At 41.9% G+C, this 20,117-nt stretch overlaps 1 protein-coding gene across 1 annotated transcript in view; it reads left to right on the top strand.

Moving 5' to 3' along the window:
* The window catches only part of kcnq1.2 (potassium voltage-gated channel, KQT-like subfamily, member 1.2), a gene marked incomplete at its 5' end in the record, with an annotated part of 130,010 nt that overhangs the window by 109,525 nt on the left and 368 nt on the right, over positions 1-20,117 (top strand). The gene's annotated exons all lie outside the window — the stretch shown is intronic.

The raw sequence follows: 20,117 nt of genomic DNA, 5'->3' as shown, positions 1-20,117 counted from the left end.
TTTGAGGAATATTTCAGATGTATGTTGCCGTGGCACGGTGGCGCTAGCCTGGCTTTCAGAATGATACCCCTCTGTATATTTTATACATGGGGGATGTCAGTCAGGGCAGGGAGCTGGCTGATGCCGCCTCTGCCCAACTTAAACGGATTGGTGCAATCAGAATCATCAATGCATCATTTATTTGCGGTCACGTGTTGTTTGTGAGCAGCGTCACGCTTGGGCTGTGAATGTCCCTTCAATAACAATCTACGGGCGGTGCCTGGGAGAGCCGACTTTTTTTCTAATCAGTGGTAAATGACCAACACACCGCCTCTGATTGGTTTACTCCACTTCCTGTTTGCTGCGTATGTTACGCTGTACAAATCAAGTTGATGCAGAGTCAGACTCACACTGGATTGTGTCTGGATTTTTCGGGGCTACGGTGGCGCAACGGTTAGCACTCGTGCTTCACAGCTAGAAGGTCCTGGGTTCGATTCCCACCTGTGTGGAGTCTGCATGTTCTTCCCGTGTCTGCATAGGTTTCCTCCGGGTACTCCGGTTTCCCCTACCACTAAAACCATGTACAAAAGGTCAGAATGAATGAAGTGTATGCATGAATAAATGGTGGTGGTCAGAGGGACCGCTTCTGTCAGTCTATCCCAGTGGAAACTGAAGCTACATATGTAGCTTATCACCACCGTGTGTGAAGTGAATGAAGAACAAGTCCTCTACACTGTGTGAACCACTTATGGTGACTTGTGTCATGTGAAAAGCGCTAAACAAATAAGCTTTCATTTATTTCTTCAGTTCTTTGTTGCTTTTGATGAGTACATGTCCGTGTGATCTTCGTATTTAACAATCTAAAGTTTTGGGCAAAATCCGCCATGTTTGTAACAACAGTTACATCAGCTAAGACAGAATAAAAAAGTTAACAAATGAGCTGTGGCTCAACTACAGTAAAACGTTATAAACTCAAACTTGAGAAGCTTTCTAAACTTATTATGCAACTTATTACATGTGCTACTAATCTGAGACTTCTTTGCAAGTTTAAATGCAGTGCAATCATGAACTCTTTTACCACCACAGACAAACTCAAAAAGTGTTGTTGAAGCAAAGATTAATCTCGATCACATTACACATACATTTCAGAAATGCAAAAACTCAACAAAACACAACTAAACCCCCTTATGTCTGAAATCTTTAACCCTCAAAAACGGTTATGGTTCTCCCTCACTCTAGTCTCCTCTTTTGCAGACAGATAATCAACTCTCGACACATGAAGGGAGTGGAAATTTCCTGTTTTTAACTGATCCGAGTCTGGGATGAGATGAGGCTGCAGCTGTGTGCTCCGTAGCCGTTCGCTGGAACATCTGTCTGTCTCCCCTCACACCCACAACCCTTTTTCCATTCTCTTTCTGTCTTCAATGTATATGTGACTGCAGTTTATTGTTTGTTTGCCATTTTGGTATGGATTAATTAGTAGTTAAAGCCATACTGCGTAACATTTCTCCAAATTACCCCTCGAAAATACTATGAACTTACTTTGAGTATAGGTTCTCTCCTCAGACCTGACGTTTAACTTTTGCTGTGAGGCGACCGAGGGGATTTTGCAGCTTTGCTTTGACTACAGGTATCTAAACAGAATGTTCACATGAATTAGAACCTCTTCCGAATGTTTTATTTTTATTTTGATGACCCACTACAAAATAAGCAGTGTTGGTGGCTATCGCTTGCATGTTAATGTTTTAGGCTTTAGGCTTGTTGCTCTGATGATGTGACCACATACAGCCATGGAGGGGTGTAGATGTTGACAATAAAGAAGTAGTAACTTTTTTAAAACATGTAGCAACCAAGAGATGTACAGAACTGCATAGGAGGATGTGCCACACTATAAGTTACTCTCTCAACGTCTAAAAGGCGTTTGTGAAGGCACAGACTGGACTGAGGGTCATATCCCAAGGGGCTTCCTCCAGCCTCCTGGACTTCAAAGTCATGGTGCATGTTGGTGCCAGACATCGCCTTGGGGGTGGTCCCATTATTATGTCTGTTTTTTTTCCTTTGGTGTGAGATCTTCTTAGAAGCAGGAGGTTACATAAATTACTAATGCCATTTTTGTCTCTTTTTGTTAGAGATTCGCCACGGTTTGTCATTCTTTGTCTATATTGGCACGAGAAGCACCACATCAAACGTATATCCAGTTATGTCATTTTTACAAGAAAACCTCAAGTATATTCATTGCCTACAATACCATCATATTATGAGTGATTGTTTCCCCCTAGTTTCTATGTTTCCGCAGCGTTTGGTCAATTGTTGATGGGTCATTGTTGCGCAAATAGAACACACTTATCTTCAGACTTAGCAGGTTGTTTAGATCAACTTTTCTTTGTAAAAACAATATTATTGTTTGTATTATCTACGCATATATTATGGTATTGTATGATGTCCAGTTGTGACCGCAAAGGAGAATTGAAGATTGTAAAGTGGAAATTGTTGTGTAAATCTATACTTGATATATTTGTTTGTTTGTATTGATAGAGTAGAATCGAGACTGTCTGTTTTGTTAGTATCTGTCCCAGCTGGGAGCTTATTGTCTTTCTACATCTTCTCTTAACCAAAGACTTATTCAGCGGTTTACAAATACAAAACCAGGACCAGATTTTCCGTCACTCAATCCAACCCTCTTTTCATCCACTGAAATGAAGTGTTCAAACACGGTTTTACCGTCCACACGCACACGCACGCAATCATCTTTGCCCGTGACTTTCAGCACCCTGCTCCTCTCCTCGATACCAAGGTCCAGATGTGCGGACAGAGGCAGCGCTCTCGTCACTCTCTCCTCTCAGAGTGTACCAGCACCTGCGTGTCTGTCTGCACCACCACATGCCACTCACACCAGCCCCGTGATGGCTTCACAAGCTGCCAGCCAATGTAACCCGGTCTGTACACCACGAACTGAGGCTGTTTCATGAAATACAGAGAAAAGTAGGGTATGTTTTTCTTTGTGTAAATCAGTTCAGAATATGAGTTTGGATTCAATCAAGAGTCCTGAATGTTAAAGCTACTTAAGGTAACGGGAGAAAAGTGTGTTTTGACTGAAAATTAAGACCAGACGGTGTTTTCAATTATTATTACTGTTTCATAGTGGAGGATGATTGAGATGCAAATGGCTTAAAGTTCCAACTACGTTTTTTTTTTTGTACACCCTGGCGTTCTGTAAAGCACATACAGAGGAAATTGCATCACTCTCAATCCCTTGGTGGAAAAAGGAGCAATAACAATATGCACAGCACTCTGGCAGCCTGGTGGATGAAGCTGTCCTTCAGTCAGCTGGACCTGGCCCAGATTGAGACTCTGCAGTCTCCTCCCTGATGGCAGGTCTGATGATTCTGTAAGATGACCGTGTGGGATCTCGTCCTGAGATTTACCAGTCAAATGAGCACCGTCCAAATCATTGTTGACAAAAAGCCGTCAATGATTTTACTTCTTTCTGTAAACAAAAACTCCACTGTCTAACACAGCCCACTGAGAGCTAGCGGAGCGATCGAGTGACTTGCGCCTCTTCAGGTCATGCGTCAATATCTACTCCATCACAGAGCTGCTTACAACTGGACTCCACCACAAATACTGGAGTTTGCGCGATAAGGTCCAGGTCAAGAGGGCAGCGGGACAAACAAACCCTCTGTGTCCCTATGTTTGGACAAGGATCTGTCCCGGAAACATATTCACTCTGTCTTCCTCCCAATGTGTTTACGTGCACTTGAGCTTCCAACACCACATCAGCAGATGTTGATGTTGCTAATTTAGATCATCTCCATATAATTTCATGAATAAAAAGGTCTGTTTTTTAGTTTGCTGTCTGCTGTGAACATTCCCAGAATGACAGGCCCAAGGACTTCCTATCTCTTGGTTCACCAACATTTGGAAAACTTTGAATAATTGTCATATTGTCTGGCTCCCTGACTGGCATCTTTACACAGGCCATTCAAGGACTGCCTCTCTATACTGCTTTTATCTCATCTTATGAATAGACTTATTCAACTCCAATTTCACACAAAACTGTTCATCATAAAGCAGCGACAGATCAGTATGGTGCCCTAACGCATTTGATGAAAGCATGAATGTTTTTTTGGTTAAATAGACATTTGTTCAGTTCTTGCAATGGCAGCATTCCAATTATATATATATATATATTTTTAACTGGTTGATAAAAACTTGTTCCCCATATTTTTGATCCTTATGTCGGATAAATACATAGACACAAGAATAAGCAACACATAATGACAATATTGTGAGGTTTAGGCCGGAATGGTTTTGTCAGCAGGCAGTTTGTGAACTATACTCTTAAATTAGTCTGCTTCTTGTAGCCTTTTGTTCGCAGTTGATGGTTCAGTAGTGTCCTGGCAGGAGTGATCCAGATGCTACAGAGAGGTCATTCAGGGTCAAAGCTCTCACCCGCGAGGCCTTGTTCAAAATCACCAAAGCGGACGGCTAAGTGTTTTTACTAAAGGAGCTGACTGCTATTAGTGCTGTGTCACCAGGCAAGGATTTATCTGCATACAGGAAAGAGTTATGCCTTTCAATAATGAGGAAGTGCTAGGAGTCATAAAGATGTAACCACGCAGAAGGCCAGTCAAGCATCCTCCTGACTCGGGCATTTTAAGGAAGTCCCGGTCAGCGTATACTTATTCATCACTGTAGGAAGAACCTCTGGCAAAGGTCATCGTTGGCAGTTTTGACCATTGTCCTAAAAAGTCAAAAGTGTATAATTTGGGGACTCCTCCAGATAATCAACCATTTTGATTTAAAGGCCCTTCACCTGAGTGGAAAAGATCAACAAAGCACCCTGCATTAAGTATGAAGCCTTTTTTATTGATTGTGAGTCAGCTGTTGTTTACATATCCATTACACTATTGCTCCCTGAAAGTTGTTAAATGTGCTGACAGACTCCATGTGAAGAAATGGAGTTAAAGAACAATTTAAAACAATAAAAGTTTGTAAACAAAAAAAATCAGGTATAGGGCCTTTAAAGAGTGTACGTAATTGTTGGTGAAATCGGGTCCCATACAAACCGATAATTGCATTCGGTCTCTGTTGAATGGAGCCAGCTTTACCAAATGTTTGATTTCAGTTATTTTAAGTTCAAGTGATAAAGCGTGTTTTCTGTAATGCTATGACAACGGTGTCTCATCTGGACGACTGTAGCTATTGACTCACCGCGTGCCTGCGTCACGTTGCACGCTGAAAGCACTACTGTATACTACGGCCTAACACTGGTCTGATGTGTCAGGCTGCACTATTCCTGTTTAATAAACCACAATTGGCCAAGAGGAGTGGCGCTCAGTCACTGTTGCCCAACTTGGGTGGCTTCCCCTCCCTTCTCATTACTCGTGTTCGTAACTCTGGAAAACTGCACAACCTGCCTCCACGGTCTGAATGATGAACACTTGCGATCACATGCAGAGGCCTAATTTTCCTATTACTGATTCCACACAGCGGCCTGTATAGGTCTATTTTCGCTCTATTTACAGAACCCAAAATAGGTTATGGACACACGCTATATTTTTACAACATTGCCTTTGATTCCGTGGCGAGCACTGGGCGCGCTGTGTTCAGGTGGCGGGTAAAAATAAAGTGTCAATTCAGCAGGACAGGGGCACTTGAAAAGACTGGATACCTGCTGCAGACGTTTCCTGAGCAGGTCCATGTTTCCTTTCCTCTTATAGACCAATGAAGTCTGCTGACTGGTCCCTTTGAGGAGCAAGGGGCACAAGTGGTTCTCGAATAGTGGTCCGGGTACCAGTGTTGGTTCACAACCTTCTACTTGTAGTACTTCGACACTTATTGAAGGATTAATTGTTTGGTTTAATCTTAAATGTGTACCATACCCTACATTAGATTAGCTTTTACTGAGTGAGAGTTTGTTTGAGTGTGCCTATGTGGGAACGACGGATGAAAATTAGCCCAACAAACGAACGATCCTATTTCATTTGTTGGTTTAGTTATTGTTTTTTGTCCTTATTAGTCATTGTTCTATCCAATTTAGTCTGTGGTTGAACCTGGTTTACATCTGGGTTTGGTCTAGTTCTGGTTAAAGATCCCGTTACCCCAGTATTTTCCTATGTGGTACCTGGAGTAAATTCCATAATATGAAGGAAACTAGTGGAGATTTTAAAATGTTTAATTCTGTAGTTATAGTTGCATAGGATCATTCGGACACTGTAGTGTGTTTGATGTAAATACCAGTATAGTGACCCAGCAGCAAACGTTTCTCTTTGTCTATGAGCAACGTTTCCCTGTCCGCCCTAAAATGGCAGATGTTAAATCTTGCCGTTTCGATTCTCTGCTGCGTACATTCACTTAAGTTTAAATGTGTCACTGCGCTAGATGAAAACTGCAACAACAACAAAAAGAGGCTGTGGCTTTTCTGTTTACTACAAGCTAAAAATACTCCAGTCTGGTTTTTCGTGAGGAGGGGGTGGTGTTTTACGCCGCTGTTGCCCCTTGTCCCGACAGCTGTAGGTTATAGAGACTAAGAGTCGGTCCAACTGGGCTACAGGGGAGCCAACAGGTGCTCCTGCCGCCTGTGGTGTCTGCTCCACAGCGTCTGTGTCTGTGCGATTGGCTTTGTTCATACATAAGCCACACTGTACTCACTTGTTCATGCATGTTATGGAGGGCTGCACACACTAAAAGGCCCTGTCTGGATGAGATCAGAGCACCAACAAAGCAACATGCGTATCATCTCTGTTTGGGTCAAGGTCGAATGGAAAATGATTATCTGGATGCAGAAAATTAATTTACATATTTTAAGTTTGTCTTATATACAAGAAATGCTAGGACAAATCTGCTAAGTGTTCGCCTACCACTAAAGTGCCTGTACCCCTTGTTGGGAAACGCTAATAAATGAAATAAATGAAAATGACACTGCGCTTGAGAATTCATTTTGTTGCAGTTCTGTTTGTTGCCACTAGAGTTTGATGCTGAACAGGTACAGTATGTTCAACACAGAGGCTTAGTGTTGAAATGAGGAGCCGAATTGTCTTATTCATGTTCTCCAATCTTAACAAATCCCAAATGGGCAAATGTCATGAATTAAAGTTGTTGTTAAATCTCTTAAATATTCTTTATAGCCTCTTATGAGTGGCAGTTTTGTACATATGCGCGTGTGTGTCTTTCCCCACTGCCCACTTTGGTCGTAATGACAAGAAGCAATTGGCCTTCTCAAATGACACTAGGTAATGGAAGGGAGATAAGCAGCCAGTTATGTGCGTGCCTGTCCATAAATCTAAAATGAAAGTGGTTACTGATTTTTCTGATTAAATACCTCTCTATTTGCGTGGGCGATCAGATTAGGGCCGGCTTGTAAGGAATCCAAGGCCCCAGACAAGGTAGAGCGTTGCAGGGTCATAATCGGCATACTTTAGATGCTTAAATATAAGAAATGATTCCATAGTCTCGGTGAGGAAAGCTACTTTGAATAAACAGCTTTCCTTTTTACGCCCTATACAGTACGTTATATGTTTGCTTTTGCTGTAAGGGCTTTTTAATTGCACTATGATATGCTATGTCCTAATAGATCAATTGTATGACCTTATAATGTATGTCTTGTCCCCGGCAGCAGGCCTTCATCTTGAAAGAATGTGAGATCATAAACTAGAGTCCAGGCTGTTGTTATGAAGAATGTCATTGCAATAACAAGTGCAAATGGCAAATATTCAAGTCGACCTTCATTCCAGCAGTGCTCTGTCATGCCACAAGGATGTGTGCACTTCCATTCTCATATTTTTACACACTTCTCGTGATTTATTTCAATGCCTCTTCTCTTGAACAGTCTCCAGACCCATTGACCTCAGCGCTGTTTGCATGGCCACTTGGACCAATAACTTTGTCTCTAAACAGCAACCATTGGTCAGCCAGGCGTCTCTGGTCCACTCATACTCCTCATATTTCCCCTAAAGCTAACAAACATCGCTCCACTCTGGGCCAGATGCGTGCCTGTGTATGTGGGGGCGCATCTTTCAAGAGGGAAAACACCACCATAACACAAACAAGGACATGAGTGGGACGGGAAGAGAGGCTAAATTTGGAAACAGGCGAGAGAGTCAACATGTCTTTTGCTGCGTGTCCCTGCGTCTGCATGCAGGGCCAGCTGTGATGTATAATATAATAGGCTCTTTATGTGAAACAGCGGCTGTTTAAATCTGAGGGGTGTTACTACACTCCTGCGCCCCATAATCAGTTGGCACACATCAGGCCGTGGCACCAGGCACGAGCCACTGTCTGGGCTGGACTGACAGCTGGCTGCAATTCCCAAATATTGGGTCACCGTGACCTTTTTTCTGTCCATGGGTTTGAGTCACATGACTTTTTCCTGTTATGGACGCCATGAAGACTTTTGACCAGTCATAGGACAGAACCACAAGCTTTGATTTTAATGCACATTTTGAAACTTTGCTTAAAGGTGCATTATGCAAGTTTTTATTCGGAAAACAAAGGTGCTATTTATGTGTATTTGTACACATACACACAAATATCAACTTTTTTTCCACACAAAAAGATGCATAATGCACTTTTAAGTAGCAAGTGATAACCCATAGTTTGAATAAAAACTTTATCCGCTTGCTTGAGGTGTTTTTTGCGAATAGACATTAATGCACATTATGGAAGATGGATTACTTTTTTCACTCTCTTTTTGGTTCAAATTAAGATTATTTTTTCCTTGATTGTCAATGTATGCTTGTAAATATGATTATTTACAAGCAGGGATTTGCATTGATACAATATGTTGTAATCACCTGATTAACCCTGTGTCTTCTGCTGGTGTGTTGCGTTGTCATGCACCATGTTCTTTTGTTGACATCAGATTAAATTTAGGGTTTCTACTTCTTCACACTCAGCTATTGATCCCATCACCGACTGTGCTCTGCTTCATTTTAACAATTTGAACCAGTTGCTCTCTGAACTGAACTGTCTGGAGCTGTTCAACAGAAGACCCTCCAGTTGTCCATTAGATTCTGTACCTTAATTTTTCCTTTAAAGTATCTTAAGTGATATTGGGTCTTATATGTTGATGTTATGAATGCTTCTCTTTCCTCTGGCTGTGTTCCCCAAAATATCACTTTATTTTGCTGTCTCACCTTGAAAATGTAGCTTGCCTTTAAGGGACAGCAATAACTTGGTTCAAATCTTATCTCAGGGTCAATGTGGCTCCCCCCTAAACTGTGGAGTTCCTCAAGACTCAGTTCTGGGCCCCACACTCTTCTCTCTATATCCGCTGCCTCTAAAAAATTACAACATCTCCTTTCATTGTTTTGCTGATGACGTACAAATATACCTTCCAGTATAACCGACCACCATTGAATCTTTATTAGAGTGTCTGCAAGAAGTAAAAAACAGGCTGGCCCAGAACCTCTTGAGTCTTAATGAGAAAAAGACAGACATTTTATGCTGTTAACGATGGCAAAATCTCTGGCTCCTCATCTCGTTCCTCTTCCAGAAACCTCGGGGTATTTTTTGATAGCACCTTCAAGATGTACAAGCAAATCAATTTTGTGATTAAAGGTAGCTTCTTTCAGCTTAGAATTCTAAAGTAAAGTGAAAACTTGTCTTCCTCTTCCTAGTGTGTTTATGTCCCAGTTAGATCAGAGAGGTCTGCTAATCAGCTGCTCTTGAACGTGCCCAGATCCCGTTTTAAGATGCATGGAGACAGGGCTGCTTTTAGTCGGGCTCTGTAACTCTGGAACAGTCTTTTCACAAAACATTAGAGATGCTCCAACCTTTGAAGCAGTTAAAACTGCTCTAAGAAATAATCTGTTTGCGATGGCGTTTGATTCGCATTCGATCTTTATATTGTTGATATTGTGTCTTTGTTGCTTATCCCTGTATATAAGTACTTAACCACCTAGCGTTGTTGTAAAAGTGCTATATAAATAAAGCTGACATTGACATTGGCATATTGACAATAGTGTAGATTTCAGACATCACCCTGAAAGTGGTTCGATGAGCTGGCACGCCCGTCATCATTTATAATGATGTGACTGGCCCATTGACAATGAAAACAAAGGCACAGTGTGGCACAGTGTGGCACAGTGTGGCACAGCAGTGGCGGCCGTAGTAACATGGCACCTCCCTAGTGACTGCCGATGCCATGTTGGCTGCCACCACTGCCTGGCGCAGGAGGGGGCGGGGGCAGGGCATGCGTGTGCTACAGGGTGGACTTGAGGGGGGGTGGGGGGGGTGCTATTTGGTGCTTGTGGCAGCTGGCAGCGATGAGTCGAGGGTGAGGGGGGTTTGGTTATAAAGACTCCCCTATGTGAGCGCCATGTCAAGCCACACCCTTGTCCGCCACACTGAAGTCTGCCGAGGGTCAGAAGTGATTCATGGTCTTCGACAGATTGTGCCGATCCAACTGTTTCTTTCATGTAGTGAGCAGGTGTGTGCTTTATGGACGACTCGTGTACAGTTTGACATTGTCAGCGTTAATCACAGATCAAACAAAATGTGGCACTGCATTCCTCAACTGCTTATTGACAGAAGTTATGTACAAAGGTGCACATTTTTGGAAATATGCTACTTTAAGCATTTTAGTTTTTAATCAAGATTCAGTTGTAGGCTAATTGCTGCCATTGCAAATTGTTTATTGTGACCAGTCAATTGGAGTCATTGGAATTGGTTGGGCAGCCCAATGATGTAAGCAATCTTTTTCAGAACATCCCTAAATTCATTGAATGGCATTGTCCACACTCAGAGGATGCTGTTGGAGGGTCTTGCGTGCGTTGTTTTTTTACGACTGAGTTACAGGCGTGTTGTTAGCGTGTCTGGAGCGAGGGCCACCACACCAGGGGCCAGTTAGGAGCTAATCACGAGCAGCTGTCTGCGAGGGACAAATGTTCATCAGGCAACTGCTGCTGCGGCCCCACCTTGGCCCGCTCCTCCCCACCTCCTCGCCCCTGTGTGCCGACCGGCCTTTATAGACTGAAAAGCATTTTCAGGGCTTTTATCAACTCAGAAATACCTCGTTCAAACGTGATGACAGCCCCTCGCAAGTAACTAAAGACAGTTGAAGTTTTCCTATTGCAAGTTTTCTAGCGTTGTCTTTCATTGGATACTATGATTAGTGTACCGTATTTCTTTATTCAGTCACAGGTCAAGGCTGTTGTTACAAATATTTAAAAAGACATGAGGCTTGTTTGCCACATAAAATGTGCTCAAAGTGAAACATCCTAACACATGTTTAATAGAAGATCAAAGCCTGTCAGTTTAAATGGGTGTCAGGAGCTATGGCTTTGTCACCTTCTCCAAACACAAAGCTCTATAAGTGTCTTCACCACACACGAATCTCTATCAGCGACGTCTAAACATGTGATCTCCAAGACTCATAAAAGCTGTAACAAACCTGCTAAACGTATAGGTTCATTTGTTTAAATAATATTTAATGTTGTTTTCTTTAAAAATGCTCCTTATAGTTGACTCACTCAAAGCAGTGGTTCTCAACATCAACCCTTTTTTGAGACTATAGTGTCAGCGAACACATACAGAGGTCGGTTTTCGAAATAATGTCAGTCCGTGGCTGTGTACATCAGAATGATACAACGCACTCTGCCTGTGGAGGAGGAGGGGCCGTGCGGTCGTAGCGGATTGTGCGTTCCTCGTGAAAGTAGCCCTCAGAAACAAAAGCAGCTTTGAGTGCGCGCCCACTCTGAGGAGAGATTAGCCGACACACACCCCCCTCGCTCCACACAACCCCCTCCCGAAAGAGCTTTGGCTGCACTTTAGCGGCACGTGGCACAGCTCTTGATACTTATCATGTGCGTCAGGTGCTCCGACCCTGTTTCCTCTGCATTTAAAGCATAACCACCATTTTCCTGTTTTCACCCCGCTTCTGCTGTCCACTGCTGATCCCTTTACAAATCTGGACATTTTCTCCAACTTTTACAAACACAAAGACGGTATTGTATCTGCCCGTATTAAAGTTTCTGCCTGGCACAGCCCTGGGTGAATTGCAACAGCAGTAGCTCTGGTTGCAGTTGGCACAGGGAGAGATGGTGGGGAGGTTTGGTTACCCGTACCATCAGTGAATTTGAGCTCAGATAACGCATTGTTTTAGCATCCAATCACACAACTTGTCACTCTAGCTCTTTGTACATGGGTTTGGCCCTGGTTCATCCTACGACACAATTTACTGTCTTATGGATGTCGTTTTCCCTTTTGCATGTGATTACTGATTAGGAGAAATATTTGTTGGGGATTTTGCTAAGATTAGGAAGAAAAGATGTGCACGCGCACTCACCATTGACTGTAATCAAATTACTGTCTGCTTGGATGACTTACACAAACAAGTTCAAATCTCAATCCATTTGACACTTAATAGTACTGTAATCAAGGCTTTTTCTGTGATAGTGATATTATACTAACTAGCCTTTTAGATGATCACAATTTACCTTAATACAAGGAAAGAACCCCACACCTCTTGCAAAAATGCTTAAGCTCTTTAATAATCTTCTCTCATCGTCACTGCATTTCTCGGTCACACTTCACTTTATGCATTTTGCAGCCCTGTCTCCAAAGGATTTCCCTCTCAAAAAATACAAGCAGCGCTTTCCGATAATTTACAGTCTTTATACGTGGCGGGTATGAGTTAGTTAATCATAATACCATGAAACTATTCAGGTGTATGTCCTGTTTCCATGTACCTATCATGTTATTTCCAGTGTTGGGAAAGTTTCTTAAAAAATTTAATATATTGTATATTAGTAGTTACAGCTTTAAAAAAGTATATTTGTATTACATATTACTGTTTTAAAGATGTAGCTGTGTTACACTACTTTCAGTTTCTTTTGAGTTACTTTTGAGTTACTTTTGGCAAAATATAAACTGAAAATAGTAATAATGTTACCAAGCAAAAGTGCAGTCAAAGAGAGAGTTTGGCATTATTTCGTTCATACATACAAATGCACTTGTAGCTCAAGTTACTTGAATTGTAATGGGAAAAAAATAGCTTGAAAGTTCGTAAAATTTATACAAATGTTTTCTCATTTTCCCCACAAACGTTTGTTTTTACAAAAGACTAAATGAGTACAAAATACATTTCAATTTCTAGAAGTAAAATCAGGTAAAGCTCCTTTAAGGACATGTGTGAGAGCATAACCCTCCCCCTGTGTTATTCACATTCTTACACATTCTCCTCTATCAAATTTGATTTCACTTTTTATAAAACCCTCGTAGCTTGCCTCTCCGCTTGTGGCCTCGGTCCCCCACCCCCCACCCCCCTCTCCGCCTGGTCTCCTCTCTCCATTCATTTCAGCGATGATAATGATGACCTCCGTGTAATGCTAGCTTGTTATTGGCCCACCAGCGAGGCCTCGCGTACACCCCCGGCTGCCTCATTGTCCATTGTGTTTGAGGCTGAAACCGTGGATCATGTGTGTGCTCCTGTGTGAGAGGAGCACAAAGACGAGCGAGGCAGCGTCAAGGAGAGCTACCCAAGCAGGGGAGGCTTACCTGAACTGACCCCGATGTAGCACATGCGAGGCAAACCGTAGAGTCGGAGATACTCGTTACAGCTATGATTCAATTAGGCGTGTGACGAATGTGTGCTTTCGTCAACAACGGCGTGGTTGAATTGGGGTCAGGTAGCTTTGTTAATTTTAATGTGCTAATGATTCCCAATCGATCTTGTTTTGAGGTCCCAATTCAACCTTAGTAGTGGGTTGTTACCCTTTGTGCCAGTTCCAAACATTTGTTGATCATTTATTGTAAAAAACTGGACTGTATATATTTGACTGAAAATTGAAAACCAATGTACATTAGTTTCCTTTCAAGCCTCTTTCTGGCCTCACAAGTATCTGGCAATCCATGTCTATATTTTTTTGTGTAAAGCCAACATAAAGAGTCTGTAACTTAAGCTAAGACTTGGTCATTGAACTCCATTCATTGTACCCATTACCGAAAGGTCACTGCTAATGAACATAATTCGCCGCAGTTACCCCGATGCTATGTTAAAACCGCAGTGGGACATTAACCTCTCCTCCAACTGTAAAGTGAGTCACATAATTGTTGTGCGGACCATAAAGCCAGCCTTGACTGAGCAGGACATCCCACCGCCCTCGTAAGGTCAGTGTCATCACACATTCACCCGTGCTTGCAAAGACTCCGCAGCGTCGCCATTGTTTTTCGCTCTTGTCTTATCTGCGCCTCCGTCCCATAGCGCGGCCTCCATTGTCACCCAGTTCCCCGAGATCCTCCGATTTCATTGACAGGGGATCTCGCTGTTAAATAGCCTTGTCAGACGCGGTCGCCAAGACATTCCTGGGCTCGGTAGTGTGTCACGCTGCTGGCACCTCTGCCCTAGTAGCACCTCCCCGTCCCGTCTCCCGCGCTCCTCTCAAAAGTGCCTGTCAGACCGAGCAGCGGGACAAAAGACGCGGAGACAGCCCCATATAGAAGTTCATGTTGTCTTTCTAAATGTACAGCGACAATTAAAAGGCGATCTGTCTGCTTAGTTGTCAAGCAAAGGGTGTTCATAGGAATCCCAGTTGGCAGAAAGTGGCCAAAATGTGGACTTGGGTGGAGAAAAAAAAGGAGTCATTTCACAAGAATAGGTTTCAGGTACAATTTAAAGAACTTAGAAAACAAATTCCTCCCTCCTAACCGGACCCTGAAGTGAACCTACATAGAATAAAATAAGGGTCTTAAATTCATGCACACAAAAGCAAGGTGCAGGAAAACAGACCAAAAAAGAGGCATAAAATAAACAACTGTTTTACATCCTGACACAATAAAACAATTGCTAATTTTCTTGTAGTTTATAGTTTGTGTCTTTTATTTTATTTTTTCAAACATTTGCATTTTGAACTGGCGTAAAATCCTTGCAGCTGTGAGATTTAGTTCCTCTTTTTCACTCCCCAACAGATGGCAGTATGATTCGCTCTATCAGCAAAAGCCAGCTTTGACTTCTCCTTATCCATTTAACTGCTTAGTGGCTTCAATTTGAGACCATTGATTTGTAACCAGTGGGTCAGTGTCCAAACCAAGGTTGAAAAAAAGAACAAAAGACACAGAAAACCAGGAAGAAAGAAAGAATACAAATCACAGTAATCTATTTCAGGCTTATGTTTTTATTTTCTATATATGTTCTGTAACAGTGTAAGCAGTAAAGATTTAGTAAAAAAATAACATGTTGCCCGTTCAATTGGATGTATTTCTACAGTATATAGGTCAATATCACGACAGCAGTTGCCTCAATGGGCTTGAAGCCATGTGTGTTTACATATTTACTGCTGTTTGTTCCTATTGTTCTTGTGTACCAGACGACAAAGGCGCACCCCAGGGAGACATGAGAAAGTGGTCCAGGAAGGGTGTTCTGAGAATAGGAGCTCCGAGGCGCCTCCATCACTGTTGAAAAGTCACGTCTCCACAACTCACATAACACCGTTAGCATTGGCTTAATATGCTCGCTTTTTTCCCCTCCGTTTTCTACGCCCGAAAAGTTGATCTAGTCAACGTTGGTGATTGAGGGAAGTCCCCGCTGCTGCTTGCGACTGTCTCGTGTGTTTTCTGTGGTCAAAAGCCGACAGCTGAAGAGTCACCTGTCATTAGACACTTTACTAAACGGGACAGCAGTGACCGTGGCACACTACTCCGGCAAAACGATCACACTGGAATGAGCAAAAATTAAATATATTGGTATTAGTTCCACACAAACGACCATACTAGATGCATATGCAGTGAGTCATCAGAGTCCACCTATAGTGTAGAGATCGTTGTACCATTGTAAATCATGGTAAAATGATGTCCATAGGAAAAGCCATGCAAATCATGAGAACGTACGGTCAAACAAACACAGGAAGAAAGTATATCAGCGATGTGTATATAGTGGAGCTTTGGAGAGTCTGCTGTATAGAAGAGCTATGGCTGAATATTTGCATAACAGTGAACACGCTGCTGCCTCAGGGGCTGTACTTGTCAAAGTGATTACAAAAGGAATTCACAAAACAATACTGGAAATAGCTAGCTAAATGTTTTCAGATTGATCTATTTCTGTATGTGTATTTGATTCACATAATTCTGGGTAGCAAACATATTTTTACTTGTAAACAATATAAACATTCTGTGTTGGGAGTAAATTGAGTTTGAGGTTTTAGTAAGTACCGGTAACCGTATTGACAATAGCACTTTTTCCTTAAAACTAATGGTATTTTATGAAAGGTGTTCAATATTTAAACTTAAAGCAGTTCTAAGTAACTCATGCCCCTAGAGGCCATAAGCGCCACTGCAGGTGTCGTAGCATGCTGCGTATTTTTCTCATTAATTGTCCATTAGAGTAAATACTGCGCTGACAGAAAAGAAAAAGGGAGAGAGGGATATTGTACATCCAGTTACACAATGGAGATACTTTTTTTCCCTCAAACTTAGCTGTAAATACTGAGTGGCGCTAGCCCGCAGCTAGCTTTTCCCATTAGCCTGCTAGCTTTTTCTTCGTGATTTCATTAGTGTGTATTGGGGCCTCCGACCCGGTGCAAGGAAGTTACAATTGTGGTTTTCTGGCCACCAGGGGGAGATGAAAGACCCTCCAATCATCCCATTTACACTTGTATTACTCCCAGAGGGACAACGAAAAGGATGTCTTAAGGTAAACAAGTTAGTACTTAGTACTGCTATTGCCATACAAAGTTTCAATTAGTACCACACACATCAAAGCAATTCTATTAAGTAAAACAAAAATCCCATTCATTATTTCCCACAGACTTGAAGAACATTTTAAGTATCAAGAGCTTAACGTGACTGCAAAATGAGCAGAAGTAAACAATCAAGCTCCCTCCCCCCTTTGCCTCCTGATTGGACCTGACAGGCCATTTCGCAGGAAAGCTCATCTCATTGGTCAAAGTTTTGGCACTGGAGATTGTGATTAGTTTCTAAGATCAGCAAAGAGAGGGACTTTAAAATATATATATTATTAATACTTATGTTACATCTAATTGCAGGCCCAGGTGCTCCATTACGCTCAACATTTTGAATTTGTAAAACACTTTAACTTACAGACTCACCGCTCAATCACTTTAAGGGCAAGACGGCAATGTTGCAATGTTCTGTGAAAGAAAAGGCCTTCTATTATAACATGTATTTATTCTTAATCATGAGTCACCATGGCTGATTTGTTTCCATCATTCTCTTAGAACTGTTAAAGAAAAAATAATGGATTTTTTTACTTCCAAAACAAGAGTGGATTTTAAGAGTCATACTTGCAGTACACTGGTAGCACAGTTTGCACTATTTATTCATTTATTATTTTCCTTCCTTATTTATATGTTCATATTTGGTACTCATAGTTTATTCTGAATACTTTTCCACCTCTGCATAGATGTTCCAATTGCAACACTCTTGAAAATAAAACAGCATATCTTGCACAATCCCTGTCCCCCCTCCTCGCCGCTCTCCTCCTCTCCGCGGACAAGCGCTTAAGTGGCGATAAATAAGACTTGTGCGCTTGCAACACGTCAGTCTCATTATGTTGTTCTTGTCCAGGGGCTGCCTCATTCAAAGTCACAGTGGGGAGGAATTTGTGATCCATTTTAAGCTCAGTGGAGAATGTTGATAAGTCTGTAGATTACTGGCCAACATGTTTATGATAGTCTATTATTCCCTAAGCTTCATCCGGACCCAGCGCGTGCTTCAGCGACTTAGTGCAACTATTTAGGTCATGGTGCAAGCTGAGAGGAGATCAGCAAACAAGCTTTTTTTTTTTTACACACCTTGATGAGCAAAAGTACAGTATTTACACAAGTTGTCAGTCAGGGTTATTATCCTCGACAAAACCGGGAAACTGTTGCTGCAGCTCATCACCATCAGAGTGGAACTAAGGACTGAATGAACGGGTATTTTACATTGATACGTAGATGTTCTCCTTTTTCAAACACACTGTAATCTCTCCACTTCATTCCTTCTCTAATGCCTCATACTTCAACAACAATAATAGCCAGTAAATGTCTCTGTTTGCTATAAAGATGTCTGGACCATCAAGCGCACGCACTAAAAGCACAGGAGAACAGCGAGGCATTCCTTGAAGCCTTAGAAAATGTCATAGACGTTAACTATGAGTCGGTGCCCTGCCAAAAGGGCCGCAGTCGGCTGGAGTTATCAGTGCTGGTGCGCACACAGAACCGCCAGTGCGGGACATGTTGTGTCTCTTTGATGTCCACTGCTCTTTAGGCTGTGATTTATGAAACACCATCTTTATCATTTTCTCCTCGCTTTGGAGCCAGTGCATTTTTTTTTGCGTTTGTGCTGACTAAGGAGGGATAACTAGATAAGTGGAGAGGTAAAACAAAGGCCAAGGCTGCAAACAAAGATGTACAAAAGGCCTTTGAAGTTTGTAAAAATGTGCATTGTGGAGCAGCCACGCCTTGCTTCTGTGGCCCTAAGCGTACAAACAAGACGGCTATGGAGGTATATATTAGCTATGTCGCTAAACAGTGGGGTGTGTGTTTAGTGACGTCACAGGAGATCTACGGTTTCATCTGTGTCTCATCACTGTCAAGCTCAACAGGTCATTTCCACTCGTTTGCATTTTGTTTTGAGGATTCAAATGTGCAAGAAAAGAAATGCTGAAAAATTGGACGAAAATAGAGAGAGAGAGATTTTCTTTAAGCTTTGTGCTTTAATGGTGGTAGTTGAGTGTCGCACCTGTGTTTACTCTTGGTTGAGCCTGTAAACACTGTCTGACTCTCAGATCATGTGTCTGTCTGTAATGAGTGGCTGCAGCAGGTAGACGGCGACTGGCGCTCTAACGTGTCATTATACCAGCACTGCTCTGTCATTCTGCTGCTATGAGACAGGGCAGGACAAAGGACTTCCATACTGCGCGTCATCTTTTTTTTGTTTGTTGCGAGCAGTCAGTGTGAAAAATATTGTAGGGGAGACGGGGGCTATTTGTCACACGGGGTAATTTGGGACATTGCTTTTTATATCCGCACCAGAGGGCGCTGTACGCTGGTACTGGTACTGATACATAATATGTGTCTTGGTATTCCTCTTCTCTTCCAATAATAATTTTCTCATTTGGACTGAAGACATAAGGACAGAACACATTGAATGTTTTTTTATGCCTTTTCACAAACTTTAATGTTGGGTTGTTTCTGTAATGAGAGCTTTCCTTTAGTTAGTGCCATAAACAAAAGACACTGATATGAAAGACAAAGATGTTGCTTCGATTTGAGCCGTTATAGAGCTAGCATGCTAAATCCGGTAGTTAGCTAGCTAACATTGTTGGTAAAGTGGACACTTTGGGCTATTTGTCACAAAAACTGAGGGGTTATTTGTCACATGGGGCATAACATGGTGGGGCATTTTTCTCTTTTCTATCTAGCATGTTTTAATGATCACTTAATTTTAAGATGAGCTTTTATAGAGGCGGGTCATTTTAATGAATTTGTATATTTTACACCTCATCATAGAGCTATTTGCAAAAAAAACAGTTCAAATGAGTGTTATGAACACATCTGGCATTGCATTGTGACTGTTTTAAACATATGTTGTCCTTTTATCTCAAAAAGCAAAAAAGTTACTAAGGTTTATCAAATTTCATTAAAGGGACTGGATGCAAGTTGGTCATTTAATACTGACTACTGCCACCTCTGGTCAATGTGCGTTACTGCTTCTATATATGCTTTGGACCTGAAGTAACAGCTTTTTTGAGTGACAGTACAGGATTTTAGAGGCAGTTGTGGTGAATAGATCTGAGCTCATTCTACACATTAGGACATTGCTGGAACATGTAGGTGGAGGGAAATACTTAATTTTAACATTTTTAAACTCCGTATAGTCCGGTTTAAAACAATAGTGACAAACAACCCTACGCTTTGTGACAACCTGCCCCGCACATGGGGCACATTGTCACAGTCGATGATGTTGTGTTTGATGGTTAATAACCATTTATTGCAATATGATAGAAAAAAGAGAGTGAGGCTTACTTCAAGTCAAGGGTTCAAGCTTTCATTTAATGCAGGTTTGACTCTTGTGGGATTTTCTGTTGATGAGCAGTGAACTCTAGAAAAAAAAGTGTGACAAATAGCCCCGGTCTCCCCTAAACTTAGAAAGAATGCAGCTTGTATTTGCAGTGATAAAGAGAATTTCTGCTCATG

This window comes from Gobius niger (assembly GCF_951799975.1).
Source record: "Gobius niger genome assembly, chromosome: 12".
In the NCBI taxonomy this organism is placed as follows: Eukaryota; Metazoa; Chordata; class Actinopteri; order Gobiiformes; family Gobiidae; genus Gobius; species Gobius niger.
This window is presented reverse-complemented; position numbering and strand designations above follow the sequence as displayed.